Raw genomic sequence first — 22,012 nt, forward strand, 5'->3', positions numbered from 1 at the left:
GGCCGGGGACGTGCCAGGTCCAGGAGGCCGCTGAGCGTGCCTCGCCCCCTCCGAGCTCCGACCTGGCGTCTCCGCCTCGTCCTGCGGCTGCTGTGGGAGGGCTGAGCAGAGAAGAGCTGTCGCTACACGCCGCCGCGCACCCTGGCTCCGGTGCCCACACACCCAGAGAGCCAGGAATTGGGGGGCAAGGTGGGGTCAGGGGGCAAGCCTTCATTCGGGAGCCCGGGACCTGTGCGCGAGCGCCCGCCGCGCCGCCGTGGCGGTTACTCAGGGCGCGGGGGAGGGGGCGGAGCTGGCGCTGTTGACAGCAGTGCTGGAGCAGGGAGGGCGAAAGTTGGGGAGAAGGGGTGGGGGAGAGGTGGGAGTCGGAGCTGGGGGAGGGAGGCGCGCGCCGGATTCGGCGGGGAGGGGGGCTGGGTCACGTGATAGGCAGACGCCCCCGCTACAGGCTGGATGTAGAGGTGACGTCACCATCCCCTGACTGCAGGGGGTGGCACTTCCGCTCCCTCCCCCATCTCTTCTCCTCCAGCCTCCAGTAACTGCGACTGCAGCCATTTCGAAGTATGGGAGTGGGCGGAGGGTAGACTGGGGTTTTCCTTACTGCCCTAGCCCCTGGCTGCTTCCCCAACAATCCGCAGTCTCGGGCCTGGACCGGAGTGGGAGCCGTGGCCACCCCCTCCCTACGCGTCCCATTGTGTGAGCGGGCGGCGCTGGGCGGAGGCTGGTGCCGGCCCCCCGCGGCTCCCAGCTCGGGAGGGGGCGGGGCGGCCCGGAGCAGTCAAGGCCAAGTCCTGCTGCGTCCCGAGAGCGCCGTCCCAGCGCGCGAGGTCCAACACTTTCGGCTCCGGGTTGGGAATTTGGTGGCCTTGCCCGCGTTCATGGGGCGCCGAGTGGCTGGGGACCCGCTCAGTGGCGCGGGACTACAGTCCTGCGGGTGTGTGGTAGGAGTCGGTTACCGCTCCAGGGGACGTGATTCCAGCAGTCGTTATAAGCTATTTGGGGAAACTCGGGGTTTTGGTGACTCAGCGCGGTAAGCGCTATTTATAAGTTGATGCGTTACTAGCAGGGTAATACACTTCACTCAGATCCGTCCGCTGGAGGAGGGCAAAGAGCTCTGTTAAGAGACAATTAAAAAACAACCTTTTTTTTTCCATAAAGAAAAAAGGTCTGACTGTTAAAAAGCCTATGCTGTTATTCACAGCAGGTCTCACGCATATACTAGTCAGAACACGTTTTCTCTCAAAAAGTTGGAATATCTTCCAGGGTAGATGGAGAAGTTTAGGGACACGTCGTGATGGTAGACTGTTCTGGTGCTGCGTGAACCAGGAGCAATAATACAGATATATTACCCAGCAGCCCTCCTAGCAGGTTACAGAATATCAGAATTGCATTTTTACAGGATTTCTTAAATAATACCTAACACCTTGCGGTGGCTAGGCATAAAATAAAGGAAAACTGGATGATGTTGAAAATTCCTATACGATATTCTGTAACAGGAAGGTGTGTGTGGTATTTATCAAAACTGCTGACAAATATAAATTACAACGTTTCCCATCCAATTTCTTCCCAAAAAGTACTGTAAAAATGTATATTTCAGCCTGGAGTTTTACAGTGTAGAAGTGTTGCAGAAACAATGATCAGCCCTTGCTTGTTTTACAGGCTTTATGGGTTTTATTTTTTTCTTTTCTCCCATCCCCTCACTCCCCCCAACCCAGTTCAGAAATCCAGGAGGTAAATGCTAAAAAAGAGCAGTTGCTAGGCTGGCTTCACAGAGCCAACAGTCCATACCCAGCTTGCCTAGCTCCGCACAGTTTTCTGTAGGTAGCATGATCTGAGGTGTTTCTTGAAAGAAAGAAGGTGGTCTCCTGGATGGCCAGTTAGGCCAGCTAGGAAAGGAAGGGGTTTCCCAAACTGAGAAAGTGAAGCCGAATGTATAAAGGCCTGGAACTACAGAGAGAGAAGTACAGGACAAGAAGGGAGTAAAGACAGGTGAGAAAGGAAGCTGGACAGGCGGCCAGAAGAGTCTACTTTATCCTGAGAGCTACAAGTTTTTAACCTTTTTGTAGACACATACCCTTCCCTTTTGAGAACCTATAGGAAGCAATGTGTCCTCTCTCCAGAAAAATGTATCTACAGATCTATACTACAGTTTTGCATACATTTTCAAGGGGTTTGTGCCTAAAGGACTATTGGGCCTCAGGATTAAACCTATAGGAAAGGGAGAACCAACAAAGGATTTTTTTTAAATGGAAATGCATGGTCAGGTGTGAAAAGATTACAGGTCTTTGAAAAGATTACATTGGCTGGGGTCCTGGAGACCTGAAAATGGAATGTAAAACAGCCTGTAATCTAAGTAAGAATGGATTGGGACCACTGCTGTGTACCTAATGACAGTGGGAATAGAAGAGGGAATCAAGAAAAGTAATTAAAATGAATTGGTGGAATGTGAAACTGGTTGTATGGGGCAAGGGCAGGAGATCCCCAAGTTTCTGGTCCACTGTGTGGATTGGGGTGAGGAATGGGCCTTAGCTCCAGGAGGAGAAACCCTCTTTTGTCCCTGTGGAATTTGAGCTATCAGGGAACTGGCCCAGGAGGATTGGAAGTAAAGTCTGGCTCTCTGGAGTCAATAAAATGTAGATGGTAACTTAAGTCATGGGACTGTATAAGATGAACCAGAAAGTCTGAAAAGTGAGAAGAGGTCTGAGAAGAGAACCCTGGGGAATGCCCACATTTAGGGGAAGGGGAGGAGCCAGAGGAAGCTTTCAAGGACACTGATGAGTGACTAAAGACAGAGTGGTGTCCTTAGTGTATAACTTGGTCAGTGAATCCTGCTTCCTTGGTAAGAAATGAAAATATGTTGCAGGTATGGTCCCTTCATAAGATTGAAAAGTCTATTCTTTCCGGTGGGGGGGGGGTGGGCACCTTTCCAAAGATTTGAATTCAGAAGAGAGATGAGGGCAGGAGATGATTAAATCTTGCTTTCCCCTCTTTTTTTTTTTTTTTTTTTTTAAGATTTTATTTATTTATTTGACAGAGAGAGAGAGGGAACACAAGCAGGGGGAGTGGGAGAGGAAGAAGCAGGCTCCCAGCGGAGGAGCCTGATGTGGGGCTCAATCCCAGGACTCTGGGATCAGGCCCTGAGCCAAAGGCAGCGGCTTAAGGACTGAGCCACCCAGGCGCCCCCTCCCCTCTTTTTTGAAACTAGGGATACCTAGGGGAGAAGAAAAGGAGAAATAGACTCAAGTTTTGTCTTCCCTGCTCAGACACTAAGCCTTCAAGGAAAAGGAGTTTAGATAGGTCCTCATTATGGTATTTTTTTGGCACTTCAAAACCATACTTAATCACCAACAATTAGTACTAGGAGGTGCTAAGGTCTCAGTCTGGCTAAGAAAACAAGGAAAAGTAGAGGGAAAGCATTTTCTTTTGCTTCCTCCATCTCCTTCCTACTTGTTACAGCTAACCTGAGCTAGAACTAGTCCCTGCAAACAGGGACTCAAGTACATAACAAACCACCCCAGAACTTACTCATTACTTTACCTGAATATGCAATCTGTGTAGGGCTCTGCAGGGATAGCTTGTTTCTAATCTGCTTGGCCTCATCTGGGGCAGCTCGTAGGCTGGAGGCTGGCATCATCTGAAGGCTTGTTCACTTACATGTCTAGTGATTAGTACTCACTGATGACTGGGACCTTATCTGGGACTATCCGGTCAGAACATCTACAGAATGACCTCTCCTTATGGTTTGGGCTTTCTCACAACAGGGTTGCTGGGTTCCAAGTGTCCCAAGACTGAGAGCCAGGTAAAGCTGTATCGCCTTTGATGACCTATCTTAGAAGTCATGCAGCATCATATCCATCACATTCCATTCGTTAGAGAAAAATCACTAATGCCATACATATTCTAGAGAGGGGAATTACACTCATCTTTTAATGGAAGGAGCGTCAAAGAATTTGCGATGTATTTAAAATCCACACATACTTACTTCAGATAAATAGATTTATAAACAATATATTGTATATTAAAAATGTTTAAACATAAGAAACCAAACATCCTCTTTTGATATCAGAATGAGATACAAAATCCCAAACATTTCCATTGTTACAGCAAAGCTAATTCTAAACCAATCCAAGTAGGCAGTTTGTCTCATAATCTTTCCTTCTCTCTCCTGACCATTCTCCCCACTCCAGGTCAGGCCTCCTAAAAACAGATACCCCTCTCTCCCAAACCAGGTAGGATTCCCCACAGTGGCTATACCTCTGAAGTGCTAATCAGGTCCTAAAATTTTTTTCACTTCCTTCTCTGAATTATCCCTGACTTTGTACCTCACCAGATCATTGGGAAGGCCATCAGTGACATGTCTTTACTTCTCAGGGTTAAAAAGCAAAATGCTATAGGGGAATTATTCCAATAATAATTTTATAACAAATTAATGTTACATAATTAAAACAAAATGACATTTCTTTAAAAGGGCTATGTTTTTAGATATCAGGATCTTGACTTAGGCTTGTTTATTAATAAAACTCAGTGTTCTAAAAGGGATGGTTGAGATTTTAGGTATTTTATAAAAATTTGTATGTTGCCTTGAAGGTGATATACCACTTGATTATTCTAATACAAAATTTAAATGACTCTTCTTCCATGTTTACAATGTACATTGCATTATTTTTCTTTAAAACCAGTACACATAGTTATTTGGCTGATAAAAAGGCTCAAGAGTTCTCTTAGGAACTGAAAATACTACCTTTCTTTGAGTAAACACAATAAAATAATCTTTTCTTATAACCTAGTATCCTTTTAAATTCTCCTAAAGCTGATATTACTATAATTTATACATCTTCAATGTTCTCTTAGGAAGATTTCATTTATGACTTAGAAATAGTGCTTTCTTGGCTTAGAAATAGCATTTTAATAATTCATACTCTCCTAAAGGGTATCTAATACCTCTACACATTTTGGTCATTTTGCATAATTATTTATAGTTATATTGAGTCAAAATTATACTCTGAATCCATAGTATGGAATACAAGTTTAAAAATAAGTACATCTAAATAATGAGCGAACATACATTTATGAACCCCTTTTGTTTATTCTTAATGACTTTTGAAGAAGCATATGTGTTTTAAAAAACAAATTGAATTAAGTATATCTTTGTTTTTAAAAAGGTTCTTATACAGCAATGATAAAAAAAAAAATTGACACAGCATTCACATTAAACTAATAGACTTTGTTATCAGGCCCCAAACTGCTCCTAAGTCTGTGACTTCATAGCTACCATGGAGGCAGCCCAAAGGAGCTTAAGTAAACACTTTTAAATTACGTAATGAAGTTCTGAGGGAGAAACAGCCCCAACCAAACTGTGCCATATAGTTTTACAGATGCTATTTTTCTGTATGCCAGAATGCTTATTACCCTATCTATATAATGACTTCATAGTAATGATAACATGAAAGAAAATTAAAGTAGGCAAGTCTGTTTCTAGGCATTGGGAATGAAAGCAGAGTTGAGGCAATTATTTCAAAGTAGTTATCTAGTAAATGTTTTTCTTAACCTTATAAACTAAGCATTCAGGAAACATTTTGGAAAGTGCTATAGCAAAAATGGCGCATTAAGCAATAAATTCAATATGATTTCAATAAACATAAATTCAATAAATAAAATATGATATTGCTAGCTTATAATAATAATGCTATATTTGCCACAACATTAAGAACAAAATACAGTCTTAGCTGTTTTTACTAAGTGAAATAATTTGGATCCTTCCTTATGCTATTTTTCTTCACCTTTGTGTGTGTTCAAAATGTAATTTATTTTAAAAGAAATACTGCTAAAATCAATAAAAAATACATTTCTTCACCAGCTGAGTAAGCATCATGGAGAAGACAAAGACTACTAAGTACTTGAGGTAGTAAAGTTATTAATATGAGTATATGAGCAAAAATGCAATTTTATCAAATTAAATTACACAAGGAATCTCCCCATCAGATTGACAAAGATTGAAAGTAAGTGCTAATAGCTAGTGTTGCTAAGAATGTGTTCAAATTTACAATCACATTTAATACAATATTACCTTTCTGGGGTCATAAAAATGTCCAAATCTTTCATACAGTAGTTCCACTTCCAGGAACCAATCCTAAAGAAATAAATACAAAGTCAAAGTTTTATATATATTCACTACAGCTTCTATACAGAGGAAACAATCTGAATATTCAACAGTAAAGGAGTGGTTAAATGAGCCCTGGTGCATCAATCAAATGGAATATTATGTGATAACTAAAAGTACTTAATGCCACAGAAAATATTAATAATAATTTAATGTACAGTTAAATTTTTTAGGTTATAAAACTATTTCTCCTCATTTATTTGAAGATGCACTTATATGCATAGAAAAAGGATGGGGAAAATATATCAGTGTGTTATATGTGGTTATGGTAATTTTTCTTTTTTAAAATGAGCACAAATTATTTCAACAATCAGAAAAAAAATCACTAAACTTAAAAGATCTCCTCCCAAATATGTAAATCAAATGCCATATATTTACATTCTTACAACACTAGGGTATTTAATAAAGTAACACATCATATTAGTTACTCTTTATAAGTACTTTTTCATTTTGTATACTTAAAACAATGTCTACCAGTGAATCTCTGCTTTCTAAAATTAAATTAGATAAAGTATAGGCAAGTAGAGAGTATTATGTGAATGGTATAATCTGAGATGTAACCTTTGGTGGAAAAAATGATTTAAGAAAAATTTAGTATAGTGAAAATCCATCTATAAAGCTATAATGGCCGGATCTATTTTGTAAGTTTTACAACAGTATGTTTAAAATTTTTTATTTTAAATTGTGGTAAAAAACACATAGCATAAAATTTACCATCTTAACCATTTTTAAATGTCCAGTTCAGTAGTACTAAGTATATTCACATTGCTGTTATAAGTGTTTTTATAAAAATAATAAATGTTCACAAAAATAATACAGGTTCACTTATAAATAATTTAAACAATATAGAAAGTTATAGGAATGTTTTAAAATCTCAGATCCCAGCTTTTACCATCAATTTTAAATGAACATCATGGTAGGCGTTTCTATGCATTTATATAAGATAATCTTATTTAAGATCAGAACATGTACATTACATTTAAGTTAAAAAGCATTAAATTTAAAATTATTTTAATTTGGAGGTGGTAAGATAAACTGAAGGAATTGCTGAACTTTTAGAAAAATGTTTCTTTACTACAAGAGATCTTATTTCCTAAAATATCTGAAGTTTAAAAAGGAGCTTGGAGACTTTTTTAATCTATGTTTCAAATTTAGAAATGCTAACAGACTCTGCTATGAAAAATGTATTCTTACATCATCATTTTTACAAAGTCAAGGTTTTAATGTTTATTTCTGTTTTATAATCCTAATTTCTTTGATCATTTGGTCTTGATCTGTATCTTAATACAGTGCTCATAACATGGCTTGATTCTCAATATCCTAGTTATTATGATTGATCAGTTATCTGCTCTTCACTAGTTTTTTTTTTCTTTCTTTTTTTCTACATGGATCCATGGATGCTGTGTTTGCCCTTTTCATCAATCCTCAAATGACAATTATTTAGATGTAATAGTTTGGGGTCATGCTGGCTTTGCCTCAAAACTGTACAGACGTTTTTCCTTTGTTTTCTGGCTTTGAATATTGCTTAGAGGAAGTCTAAGGCCAGCATGATTTCCTCCCTCTTGATAAGTTAGTTTTCTGCCTGGAGGTCTGAGAAGTTTTTCCTTCATTCTTTATGGTTAGTAGCTTAACCAGGATATGCCTCAACACTGAATATTATGTGTCCATTATTTTTCTGCAGGTTCAGTTCTTTCATTATTTTGTAGAAATTCTCTTCTGTTACATCTTTATGTGCTTTTTCTGATTCATTTATTGTATTATGTACTCAGGAAGATGAATCAGGTTTATAATGTTATCTCTGTCTCATATGATTTTCGTTGCAATTACTTTGGTCTACTTTTCTCCTACATTCACTGCAATTTATTAAATTCATTTGTCAACTGGAATTTATTGAGTGCCAGCAACAGCGGTTTAACTGCTTTGATGAAGCTTTTAGCTAAGGATAGGGGAAGAAGAAATAAATAAACTTGTAACAATGTCGGGTAGTAATAAGAAGAACCCCAGGTAAGAAACTGGAAGGATGGGGGAAAGAATTGTGCATTTTAGATGGAAAGTGAGAACAGGCCTCTCTCTGTAAAGTGACACCTGAGAAGAGATCTGAATGAAGTGAGGCGGTAAACCAGGGAAAGACCTGAGCAATCCAGATGCAGAAAAGAGTAAATTCAAAGGTCCTGTAGTGGGAAAAAGTTGTGTTCAAGACAGAATCATTAGAGCCAAATGAGTAACCAGAAAGTGGCGAGAGATGAGACCAGAGAAGTGGATAGGCCAGATCACAAAAGGGGTTGTGAGGAGGTTGAATTTTGTTCTAAGTGTGATGAGAAGCAGGGAGATGATGTATGCTTCAGAGAAGTAATTCAAGTTGCCACTAAGTATTTCAATAGCAATAACTAAGTATAAAGAATCGGTCTGATAGGTGCTGTAGAACTGAAAATGCAAAAAGGGAGCAATAAAATAAGAGAGCAGCTTCAAGAAGCAGCCACTATCCCTAATACTAGGATAAACACAAAGAAGACCTGAAGTTTTTAGAACCCAGAAGCTAGCAGGGGAGACTCAGCAGAGCTAGAACCCTGGCCTCAAAAGACAGGTTGCTGCCCATTTGCTGCTGATACCTCTGACAGGGTATGTTGGGTATGTTGGGGCTGGTTCTAGGAGAGTGGAAAATAGTTGAAATTTGGAGCTGACTGCCACTTGTGAGGGTGAGTCCATAACTGGTGCAGAAAGCCAGCAAAGAGTGAGTTCTTTTCCCATCTCTTCTTGACTTTCAGTCTTTTTCTAACGCACTTTATTAACAATGCAGCAAGGTTTCAGCTGGTAAAATAAAAATGTAGTTTGCAGAGTCCCATCCTAGCATCACAAAATGTATGAGTGTGGAAGGGTTTATTATTAAGAGGTAACAGCTTAGTAACTGGCACAGAAAGGAATTAAGGATGACTTCTAGATTTTTGTCTTGAGCAACGGGATGAAAATAATGTCATTTATTGACCTAGGGAAGACTTGGAGAGAAGTAAATTGAGGGGGAGAAGAAAATTAAGAGATTGGTTTTGAATGTGTTAACTTTGAAGTCCTTACTAGACGTCTGAGTGCAGTTCCTAGGTAGGCAGTTGGGCATGAGTTCAGAGTTCAATAGATATGAGGGATAGAATACAAATCTTAGGAGTCCCAAGAACATCTGCAACATTAAAAAAGGGAAAAAAATAACTTGATGAGATGGTCCAAGGGAAAATAAATGTTGATGGAGAAGGAAAAAAGGGGTGAGGAATATGCCTAGGGTCCCAAACATTTGAGAAGAGGAAAATGATGTGGCAAGAAGTTAATTGGTGATTTCAACAAGCCCAGTTTAGGTGGGACTGTGGAAACAGTAATCCTAATTGGAATGGACTGAAGGGATAATGTAAGGTGAGGAAGTGGAAACTGCAAGCAGAGTCTATAAAAAGTTTCATTATAAAGGGGAGTAGAAAAATGGGTTCGCTCAGTAAGTAGAGGGGGAAATGGAGTGATGGTATATTTAGAGTGGGAAATATTACAGTATGTTTACTGGTTAAAATAATCCAGTAAAGAGAGAGAAAATGAGGATGCGGGGAATGGAGGAAATAATCACAGAACACAACCCTTGAGTTTTCAAGAAAACATAGAATGGGGGCACAAGTAGGGGCGTGCCTTATTTAAGAGCAGAGATAGTTGATCCTTTATAAAGGAAGATAGAGTATAAGTACAGATGAAGAGAGGTTGGTAGATAAGGTGTAGGAAAGATGAGTTTTTCTTGAGACAGCTTCTATTTATCAATAAAACACGAGTTTGGGGTGAAGAGTGGGGAGATGTGAGAGATTTAGGAGAAGAGGTGAGGCGCAATCATCTAGGAGAACAGAAGAATGAATTGACTAGGTGAATATGCTGGGATTGCCAGCGTTCCCTTTTGTTGAGAATTTGATTTCCAGCCATATTTCATTTCTTAATATTCCAAATATATTGGTTTTGAAATAATAGTATTATTTTAGTCTTCATTGGCTTAGGTTGTAGACATTTTTTGTTTTTAAAGGAATTTTTACTGTTACTTGTTTTTCCTGCATTGTAAGATATTTGGAGAGGAAGACTTTGTGGTCTGCCTTTACTCCCCGTCTTTATCTGGAAGTCTAGAATAGTGTTCTTAAATAGATTGCACTTCATATTTTTTCAGCTCACCCTATATGTAGGAATATGACAATAAGATGTCACAGTACTATTGTATATTATTATAATAGCCACCACTTACTGAATGCCTGTGTGCACTGCATGCTAGGGACTCTACACACATGATCTCTAACACTTATCACAAGCCTACAAGGTAAGTACCGTTGCCAGTTATTTCCACAAGAAACCTTTTTTACTAGTGATGTCAGATCACTGAACCTTACCTGAAGCTCACAGCTGACCAAAATAAACAAGGTAAGAACAAATTTTTCTCTCTTCTGTGTTTTTAAAAAATTAGCACATAAGAGACTCCTTTTTGAAGTACAAAATAATAGTTTGCAAAAGTGCACCACACAAACTAAAAGCAATTTTAGGGACAGCTTTTTGACACTGTACTATATCATTAAACTCTTGGTGGGAGAGTCTACTTAACTGACAGATTCAAGGAACTTGGTAAATTAATGGAGGTTGCCCTTTCTCTAACCATCTTCATCATCCACAAACATACTGAGAGCCTGCTATGTTAAAACCATTACTAAATTATATTAAACCATTATAATTTTACAACTTGTAGGAGATGTATCAGTATTTGTTTTGGAAACTCCATAATTTAAATTTAAATAATATCAAACTTTTCTATTGGTCAACAATATTTATATTCATGTGATGACACTGAAAACATACCAATGAGACATAAACATATATCTATGACAAGTAATGGATTTCTTTTTCTGATTACACAAGTAGTATATGTAAGTGAAGAAAATTTTGAAAATATGTTTAAATAAAATAAATTAAGAAAACATCTTTTTTAAAGGACAGCAGGAAATAAAAACCCAATAATTCTTTTACAGGCAACCGACTATTGAGGTTGACATATTTCCATATCGTTTTTTAAGCTTATGGAGTTTAAACTACTTGAGTACACTGCCTTTTTTCAAAATAATATAACTGTTTCCTCAAGTTATTTAAAAGTCCTCAAAAACATTTTCAATGGCTGCATAATGTTCCTTGAGTAGTATTTCCTTAAGTGCTCACTTAAGCTATTTTCCTTAGTTTCTTATAAGTAATGTTGCTATGAACTTCTTTATGCTTAAGTCTGTTTTAGCATTTCAAATTATTTCCTAAGTTACGAAAAATTCCTAGAAATGAGCTTAAATGGCCAATATCTTTAAGGTTCTTCATCTGGTAAAAAATTTTGCTGTAAAAAAATCTTTTAATTTTCTACACACTTTTATACTGAAAATAAATCTAAGGAGAAAAATTTATGTGGACTACCTTTTAAAATTGAGACTAATATTTAAGTTTAGTTTCAGTGTTTTGGTTTTGGTTTTAATATCTTACCTTTAAGGAAAAATCCACTCTTCAAAATATTTACTTGTTTTTCTTAGGTTCAAAACTTACACTTAACTTGAGGATGTAAGTTTAAATATATACTTATTTCAGCCTAGGGTATCATCATCTCTTTTTTCCTATTTTCAGATATGCTTACCCAACAGTGTTGCCTCCTGACTCATCATCAGTTTAATCTCACATGTACACCACTAATTCTTGGTATATATGTACACATTCATCTGTGGATGGAAATCTAAATAAAATTGCAGGCCAAGGTCATTTCCAAACTAAGCAAACTTGGCACAAGAGTTTTAAGAGTGCCTAAATTAATACTACAAAACAGTTCTATTGTTCTAGACTGAAATACAGAGCATATGAACAAAGCAGGTTCACCTAATTCCAAAATTAATTTAGACTTGTGATGGAATTGCAAAACTTGAGAAAACATCCAGAAGAAATCTAGTCTAAGTAAATAAAGGATTACTGCTTTTTAGTAGCTATCATTTATTCATTCACTCACCAAATACTTACTGATTTGTGTGTTAAACACTTGCTAGGCGCTGGAGTCAACCAAAAAAAGATATAGGCCTGTCCTCCTGGAAGATACATTCTGGTGGAAGGGACAGACAAAAGCAAATGAATAAATGAATAGTCCTAAGCTGGAATCTAGGCACTTCCATTACCAATATTACTTAAGTGTGACAAAGAAATGATTTGGGTTCTACCCCAAGAGTTTTTAAAGTTGTACTATTGAGTAAGAAAAAAGCTAAAGATTTAGGATTATTAGGAAATATAGATATCTCTACATATAGATACCTCTACAGATCTTTCATGAATGGTCATTATCATCCTCTTCTGCCCTGTACTCCCCCTCCAAAAGAAAGAACAGACTAAGATATCTAGACTTTGGCCTTCCCTTCATCACTCTCTATACTCTGATCTGACCCAATCTCTGATGTAGCATGTTGTAGTACAAAGTAAAACGTTCCAAATTTGGGGAGTAAGAAATCCTCACTTTTAGCAAGTGACAGTGCTAAAGGGATTGAAACCTTAGGTGAGACATTTCATTTTCCAGAGTATGTCTCCTCTGCAAAATGACTAGATGATCTCTACAAATCACTTTAGGTTTTAAAATTCACTATCTATGCATCTCTCTGTTACACATCTCTTCCATTATGCTCCTATTTATAGTGGGGGTGAAGAGGAATAAGATTGATTCCTGTTTAATAGAGATAAAGGATTTATAGTTTTTACTGACCATTTTTTCATGTTATTGAATATTTTTTAAAACGTGTTTTTAACGTCTGCATAGCATTCCAACATATGGATATACCAAAATGTATTTATCCATGCCCTAGTTCTAAACGATTTTTCCCAGTTTCCGCAGTATTGTAAGGATATTTTGGAATCTATACTTGTCAACTAGTACTCAAAATACTATTACAGGCTTTCTCTTTTGTTTTATTCCTCTTGTTTGGGAAAAAAAAATCACTGTGATTCCTTCTTATCTACTCCAGCCTTTGCATGGCTTTCTATTAATATAAAAACTCCAGTTTGGACAATGTTATAGAGCCTGTCCTTTCTCCTTTCTAAAACGGTATCATCCCAGAGTAAGGTCCATATTTCTGCAGCTTCCTGCAGCAAAAGAATGTGGAGTAAAGCCAATTCCATGCCTGCCTCAAGTCTGGATAATGTATATTTTAGCTTTAACCAAAGCTGAAATCCATAAGATTAAAACCCCAAAAGCAGACAAATAGGCAAAGGTTCATTTCTGTTAGTTATCCCAAAAATGTGATTTAGTGTGTTAATTATGACAAAAATAACTACAAATTTGGTGATTTTGCCATGATCCTGAACTTGCTATAATATTAGCTATTACTACATTGAAGCATTAGAGCATAAATATACAATTAGGAGAAATAAAATTTAAGGTTTTAACTACTAAATTCAGTGAACAACTATATTCTGCTATTTAGTTTTTTACTTTTTTTGCAATATATTATTTCAATAGTTATCACATTCTGCATTAGCATTGGTACTTTTCCACCCATGAGTAAAGAAATCAGAGAGGTGACACCTACTTTAAAATTACCCTAAAAAAATATGAGTTAAACACTTTTTCAACTTAGTAGTTTTTATTTAGGAAAAGAATGGAACCTCTGTTGTGCCTCTTTGATATGAATTGGAGCAAGTTAAATACCTTTTTAAAAACCTCCAAGATACTATTAAGGACCTCTATAGAATCAGTTTGGAATCCAAAGGAACACTCACATTAACAATTATTTCTACCAATAGCTCCATAGCTATTGACATATCACTTATGTCAATTGACATTATATCAATGACATTATAGTAGAATTTTAGTGACAGGATCTTTGAGGTCACATAATCCAACTCTCATCTTATAGATGAGGAAAGTAAAACCCAGAAAATTTTTATTACTCATAGCAGTAAGCTTGGAGTGGGCGGAGGCAGATGAGGGATCCTAACACTCTCTTTCAGCCTAATGCATACCAGAGGGTATTAGGTTATAAGTACAGTAAGTAGGTAGCTAACAGATGAACAAATCTGAGAAAGAGATCTGATCTGTATCCGAAGTACACATTTTCCCTTAAGATTTTTGTTGGAAGATCCACTCCACCTCAGTCTGTTAGCACAGATATAAAATTATACAAATTGATGCTTGTGTGAAATAAAACCCAGGAGAAAAGCTGGAGTTAATTTGGCAGAACCACATTGTTGCATAACTCCTGGGATGAAGATTTATGTATATCCATATGTTTACATACCTGTAGCTTCTTAATCCTGCTTCAGAAATGACATTTACATATATTACAATGTAAATAGTGCCCAGTGGAGTTGTGCATCATAGGGACACTGCAAATATAAGTTCTGTATATTAAATTAATTAGGGTAGGCTAACTGCCATACAGATCAACAAGGATGTATAATGGCTCAAATTATATTTGTTATAATCAAGTTTCTTGCTAAAATACACTAGTTCAGTACTTAGTTTCCAAGGTGTTCTAGTACCTAGGCTTTCAGTAGCAGACTTCAGTACCAGTCCGTTAGAAGGGGAGTTTTTTAGGAGACTCAAAAGTAGTGCATATAACTGCCATTCTTAATTCCATTGGCTCTAACTTGGTCACATGCCCACACCTGCCTGCAGGGGAGGCTGGGAATAAGTTTATCTGTGTGGCCAAAAAGAAATGAGAACATGGATTTGGATGTCTAACTAAGAGTCATTGCTCACTTGGGTTCTCTCTCTCTCTCTCTCTCTCTCTCCACATACAGTCCCCCCACACAAACTCTGAAGTGACACAAAAAAATAAACTCACATGATTATGCTTCAAATAGAACAAATAAATAATGAAAGAAAGGGGCTTTTATTTAAGAATTGCATTCACCTCTGCCCTTTCCCTCATTTAGGTGGGACTGTTAATTAATGCATAACAATAACCAATTAGTAACTGACATCTAAAAAGGAGGGAAAAAAGAAAATTTTTGCAAGTATTACCCTTACTATATGTGTGTGTGTGTGTGTGTATGTGCGTGCGTGTGTGTGTGTGTTTTAGGGACACAGACCACCAAGTTCCCCTTTTAACTACATAATTAGTAAATGATGTTTGAAAAGTATTCAACTTTTTACACAACAAAGATAGCAATTCCACAAATGAAGGCAGCAGTTAAGTTTAGTTGTTTTTTTTTTCCTTTGGATAAGTTGTCATTATAATCCTCAAACTGTTCTCAATCACTCAGTTTTTAATAGAAGCACGCATGGTTGCATTTCTGAAATCATAAACAGGAAGTGTAATATATAAATGTCAGTAAAACTAAAACTCAATTCTATGGCTTGATATTTTCATGTTAATGTCTGATTTTTGTATGTACTTCAAATGATTACATGAAGGCAAATAGTAATATTACCTGATGAGCTTTCTTTGGCAACCTAACACTTTGGGGTTTGGGGGAAATATGTAGAGTAACTCATGTGTTGTATACTTTCACAGAGGAAGAAATGGGAATGACCCAGAAACTGCTTAGTTTGGCATCCTTAGAAATCGCTTTTTTATATAGATTCCCCAACTTTATTATTGCCAGAAGACAGTGTAGATGGAGAAAGAAGACAGAGAGTGCATGACTCTGAATCTATTTAAAAATATGTTCTAGAAAATAGTCTTAGACTTTGTATATTCTTATTCTGACACCTCAGCAATTCCCTGAATGTGTTCTACTACATTAGTTCCTTCATGAGACAACTAAGAAGTAGCTTAAGTACTGCAAAAATCAGGATATTATCTCTGTTTCCTCTATGAAGAAATTAGGAGTCTTTTTAGGATTGGTGATATTTTCTACATAATACTATTTCAGTTTCTTTGTTACATGGACATCTCTATGGAAATTACAAGAAGAGATTCAGTGCTCGCTTTGGCAGCACATATGCTAAAACTAGAACGATACAGAGAACATTAGTATGGCCCCTGTGCAAGGATGACATGCAAATTCATGAAGCGTTCCATAAAAAAGAAGAAATAGAAGAAGAAGAAGAAGAAGAAGAAGAAGAAGAAGAAGAAGAAGAAGAAGAGATTCAAATTGACCAGTCTAGAACTTTTATATTACATTAAATATTTCTGGAGAAATATACCAACATATAGATACTTCTATAACTTCAAAATGTTTTTTCTTTAGGAACAAATTCAATTTGTTCTTAAACTGAGCACTGAAGGAACAATTTTACTCAAAGTCACATAATACAGGAGTGAAATAGCAAAAAATAGAACCTTTCTATGTATCTAAACTCCTTTCAAAGCAGATCACAATGATCCAGAGAATATCTTAAAAGGAGATAGCCTGCTCGTCTACTGAGTATCTAGCTTTCTACAGCACATGAGACACTGCTGAGCAGCATATATAATATATAAAATTTGAGGTATATTTTTATTTTTAAGATTTATTTTAGAGAGAAAGTGCGTGTGAGTACAAGTGGGGGGAGGGACAAAGGGAGAGGGAAGAGAATCTCAAGCAGACTCCCTGCTGAGCACGGAGCATGATGCTGGGCTTGATCTCATGACCCTGAAATCACTACCTGAGGCAAAATCGAGTCAAATGCTCAACTGACTGAGCCACCCAGGTGCCCCAAGAATTTGAGGTATTTTCATTGAAAATACAGCATATGTTAAAAAGATTTGGGAGTGTTTGAAAAGTAACATAATAAGAGTATATTAATCAAATGCAAACTATTAATAATTGCTAAGGGGTAATGGAAAATGAAGTGATTTAAAACTAGATTGATAATGGGTAGAAGCTTATTGGAATAGGCAAATTTTATATAGATTTTTTAAAGTGATGGATTTTGATTGCCAGAGAGAAAAGATAACCATTCATCAAAGATTTACTGAGTGCTCACTATGTGCCACGTGCCAGGCACTGTTCAAGGCACTAGAGATAGGGCAATACACAAACTATTGCAGAGCAGGAACAGGTATTTCATTGCCCAGGCATGATAATTTGATAGGAACAGAAAACACAAATATGAGAGTAGAAAGAAATGAAATAGAAAGGAAAAGAACTAGTAAGGGGCTTATAGTAGAAGGCCTTAAATACTAGAATGCTTCTAAATGGGAGAAAGATGTTGGTGTGACTTGAACTCCTTTGGTCACTGCAGTCAGAATAACTGCTTTTTTTCCCCTTCTGTCGGTCAGCTCTCCTAGCCTCTTAGATAACTTTATAATAACCAGGATAACACAAAATAAATACTACACATATAAAAATTCCCAGCTAAATTATGTGGAAAGCAAAAAGGGAAAGAATGGGTAGCAAAAGTTGAATTTTATGTCTCCTTTTATCTTTATAATGGCTATTACGTATTATCAGTCCCTTTCCAGCAAGTCTCCCATTCAGTATTTGTGATTCAATTCCTGAAGGTTCTGCTCTTCTTCTTTCCTTCTAGGTGGAATCACTGAAAGGAAAGGAGATTCCATTTAAATTCCCTTTTTCTGGTCAGTCAGGTGTTCCTTATTCACCTAGCAATACTTCTCTACAGAGTGTGATGAAAAGTACTTTATGTTTTGTGTAGGATGGTAGGGAAAGGGGTAAGACAAGATGGGGGCTAGGGAAAATACCAAGAGGCTGTAATGCAATGCAGTATAAGAGCCTAGAATACAAACTTGACAATTAAGAGCTTGGATTAAATGGGCAGCTTTAAAAATGAAAAGAGACATATCTGAAGTATACAATAAAGAACAACTATACAAAATAACAAGTTTAACCCCTGTTTACCTATGGGAGGATAAGAAACTAAGGAAATGAATGTAAGATTTTAAGTTTGAAGGTCTGAAAATTTGTGTTGTCAATAAGAATAGCCAAGAAATTGAAAGAAATAGCTTGAAGGGAAAAAATGAACTTAATGTCAGATCTAAATGAGATGTCACCAGAAGACAGAGGACTCAGACTTTCTCAATAAGCTAATGGACCTGTAATGTACACGTGTAAGTTGGCATCATATAGAAATTGACTGAAACTCTATGGACTAATGAGGAATTGCAAAGAAGAAGATCAAATGGCTATGTATGAACTTTGATTATAAGATGAGGTATCAATTTCAAAGAAGACAGTCTAGTTTTGGAACTCTTTCCTTCAAGTCAGACAAAGCTGTCCTTTATTAAACATCATCTCTTCATTTTGACTGACCCCTTAGTAAGTGAGAATAACAAAACAAATGAATAAAATTGAAAGACTTATTTTTTCTGGATTATCTCACTCAAGTTCTGGATTTTTAAAAAAAAATATTATGTTAAATATGGAGTTTGTTTTATATACAACTGTCAGGGTGAACATAAATTTCCATGCCCAAAGCAAATCTTGGTTATGGAACCACATAAATAGAAACTCACCTTTAAAGAAGGTTCAATTTTAAAATGCGCTAGGTTACATGTTTCTTTAAATAGGAAAGGATCAAGCTTGATACTCCCTGAACTAAAAGTTTTTAGAACCTATTTGCTATTTTTGTACGCAGATTATATCATAAAATAATTTCAGCATTTCATCATTATATAATCTGGCTTTGGATTTCTATATTTATGTAGTAGCTAGCAGTGGAACATTTGTTAGAGTACTTTCTATATGTTGGACACTATGTTAAGTGCTCCAGTATTTACGATCTCATTTAATTAACATTCACAATTCAGTGAAGCATTACTAACCCATTTCACAGATGGGCAAAACTGAGGCCCAAGTTAAGTTATATCTTCAAGGTAACATAGCTGGTAAGTGGGCAGAGCTAGGATTTGAGTTCAGATCTATCTGATTCTAATGCCACTTTTCCTAATACGCTATTGCCTCCAAAATTCACCTAAAAATATTTTTATTATAAAAGTTTTCTGTTGAATTTTATTCAATATAATGGAATACTTTTTTTTGGCAATTTAGAAATGTTCCTATGTTCTTGCTTACTGTCATGACTTTAACCAAGAAAATCTTCTTGGGTGCCACTTGGACCACATATCAAACCATATCTCCCAGATTAGTAATCATAACTTAACACACACATACAGAGACACACAGACATACATTCACAGGAAAGGAAGATTTCATGGAAAAGTAAAAAAAAAAAAAAAAATCCTCCAGTACAATTTTAGGGATATAGGAACACATCTATTTAATTCTACTTATAGAAGTGCATAGATAAGTTACTGGCTTTAATATTAGCCTGAAAAAATCCTCCAAAGTCACACATTCAATTTCTTAGTTTCAACAGACACAGCTATACTATGAATACCGAAAAGAGAATTGTCAAGACAAAGCAACAAATAATTTTTGAGCTTAGTTGCTTATCGGTGTAAAACATTCTAATCTATAGCCAACAAACATGCCAGACAGCACTATTGAGTGGTAAAGGGGGTATGGAAGACGTGGATCACACAGTCTGAGCTCTTGTTATCAGTAGTAGAATACGATCAGTGCTGCTACTGAACCACAAATCTAAATGGAGGCAATCTAGTATAGAAGAGTGTATATTTTGGAGTAGAACAAATTTGAGTTTAAATCTTGACATTACTTACAACTTCTGTGATCCGGAAAAAGTTACTGCCTTTGTGAGTCACAGTTCTTTCATTTTGTAAACTGGAACTAAAACTCTGTAGTCTAATGGATGTCATAAAGATCTATTAAAAGAAGAGACTTCCCAGATTCAAATCTCAGCTCCCTCACACAGAAATTGTGACTTAATGCCTCCTTTTCCTCATCTATAAAATGAGGGTAATAAAAGTCCCTATACCTCAAAGAGTTGTGAGGATTTAACACCTTAATATATTTTAAGTACATATAACAGAGGTTGGCACGTAGAAAATTATATATTTACATATACTGTAATTCTTATTTAAAGCACCTACCTAGTACTTGCTCCTTAGTATATTTCTAATAAATGTTTATTCCCTTTTATATTTCAATTGAAATTTTCCTTTCTTTTCTAAGATTTTATTTTTCAGTAATCTCTATACCCAACGTGGGGCTCAGACTTACAACCCCAATATCAAGAGTCACATGCTCTACTGACTGAGACAGCCAGGCACCCCTCCTTTATTTTCTAGATACATTTTTAAATGTATTAAGCTAAGGTATAACTGATATTCAATAAACTGCATATACATAAGGTATACAATTGATAAGTTTTAACATGTATAGAATTGATAAGTATACAGTTGATAAATGTTAACATGTATATCCCTGTGAAACCATCACCAGAATAAGACAGTGAATATATCCATCAACCCTAAGAATTTCCCCTGCCTTTTTAAAATCCTCCCCCTAGCACCTCTCTCCCCAGGCAACCACTGGTCTGTCTGCCCTTTGTCCCAAAAGATCAGTTTGCATTTTCTAGAATTTTATATTTTCTGTCTTTCTTCACTCAGAATATTGTTTTGAAATTAAACCATGCTGTTGCACATAACAGTAGTTCATTGCCTTTTATTGCTTTGTAGTATTCCATTGTATGAATATATCACAATTTATTTATCCATTTATCTCTTGGTGACATTCGAGTTGTTTCAAATTGGAGACTGTTAAAAATAAAGCTACTATGAATATTCGCATACAGATCTCTGTAGGAACATATGCTGTCTTTTCTTGTGGAAATACCTAGAATGAAATGGATCATATATTGGTGTATGTTTAACTTTTCAAGAAACTGCCAAACTGTTTCCAAACCAATTGCATCATTTTACATTCCTATTAGAAGTGTATAAAGTTCTAGTTCCTCCACATCCTTAACAATACTTTTTATTTTAGCTGTTCTAATAGATGTATATGGATATGGATATCCAGTTGTTCCATCATGGTTTTACTCTGTGTTTCCCTAAAGACTAATGAGGTTAATAAAGTTGAACATCTATTCATATGCTTATTTGCTATATGGGTTATCTTCTTGGTGAAGTTACTATTCAAGTCTTTTGCCTATTTTTTGAGACTTTTGTTTTCTCCTTGTTGAGTTTTGTGTTTGTTACATTCTTTCTTTTTTAATCTTTATTTATTTTTTTAAGTGATCTCTATACCCAACGTGGGGCTTGCACTCATGACCCCCAAGATCAAGAGTCACATGCTCTACTGACTGAGACAGCCAGGCACCCTGCGAGTATGTTACATTCTTGATACAGATCCTTTATTACATGCTTTGCAAATATTTCTCTAAGGCTGGAGCTTGTCTTCTTTAGCAGTGTATTTTAAAGAATAGAAGTTTGTAAAATTTTGATTAAGTCCAATTTCTCAATTTGTTCACATATGGATTGTACTCTTGATGTTACATCTAAGAAATCTTTGTCTAACTCAGAGTCACAAAAATTTTCTTACATTTTTCTCTAGAAGTTTAATAGTAATATCAGGTTTATGTTTAGGCCTATGATCAATTTTGAGTACATTTTTGTACATGGTGTAAGATATGAATCAAATTCCTATTTTTTATATATGGATATCCAGTTCTTCCAAGCACAATGTGTGAAAAAACAACAACAACTACTCTTTCTTCACTGAATTACCTTTGCACTTTGTAAAAAATCTGTTATCCTTATATATGTGGGTCTATGTCTGGACTCCGTGTTCTGTTACATTAATTGTCTAGTCTTACACTAATACCACTCTGTTTTGACTACTGTAGATATTTAATAAGTCTTGAAATTAGGTAGTATCAGCCTTCCGACTTTGTTCTTTGTGTCAAAGTTAATTATTTTGGCTATTCTAGATCTTCACATTTCTATATGAATTTTAGAATCAGCTTGTCTTTTTTTTTTTTTAACTTACTGGGATTTTGATTTGGTTTGTATTCAAACTCTAGATCAATTTAAGGAGAGCTGACATGTT

The 22,012-nt window shown here is 36.4% G+C and overlaps 1 long non-coding RNA gene and 1 other non-coding gene across 2 annotated transcripts in view; both read left to right on the plus strand.

The window, feature by feature from the left end:
• The window catches only part of LOC103677621, a 115,046-nt gene that overhangs the window by 2,148 nt on the left and 90,886 nt on the right, over nucleotides 1–22,012 (plus strand). The gene's annotated exons all lie outside the window — the stretch shown is intronic.
• Nucleotides 16,082–16,188, plus strand: LOC121101484. Its single transcript, XR_005833475.1, has one exon. It is a non-coding gene; the product is annotated as a U6 spliceosomal RNA (small nuclear RNA).

Source organism: Ursus maritimus, unplaced genomic scaffold (assembly GCF_017311325.1).
Source record: "Ursus maritimus isolate PB19 unplaced genomic scaffold, ASM1731132v1 scaffold_10, whole genome shotgun sequence".
NCBI lineage: Eukaryota > Metazoa > Chordata > Mammalia > Carnivora > Ursidae > Ursus > Ursus maritimus.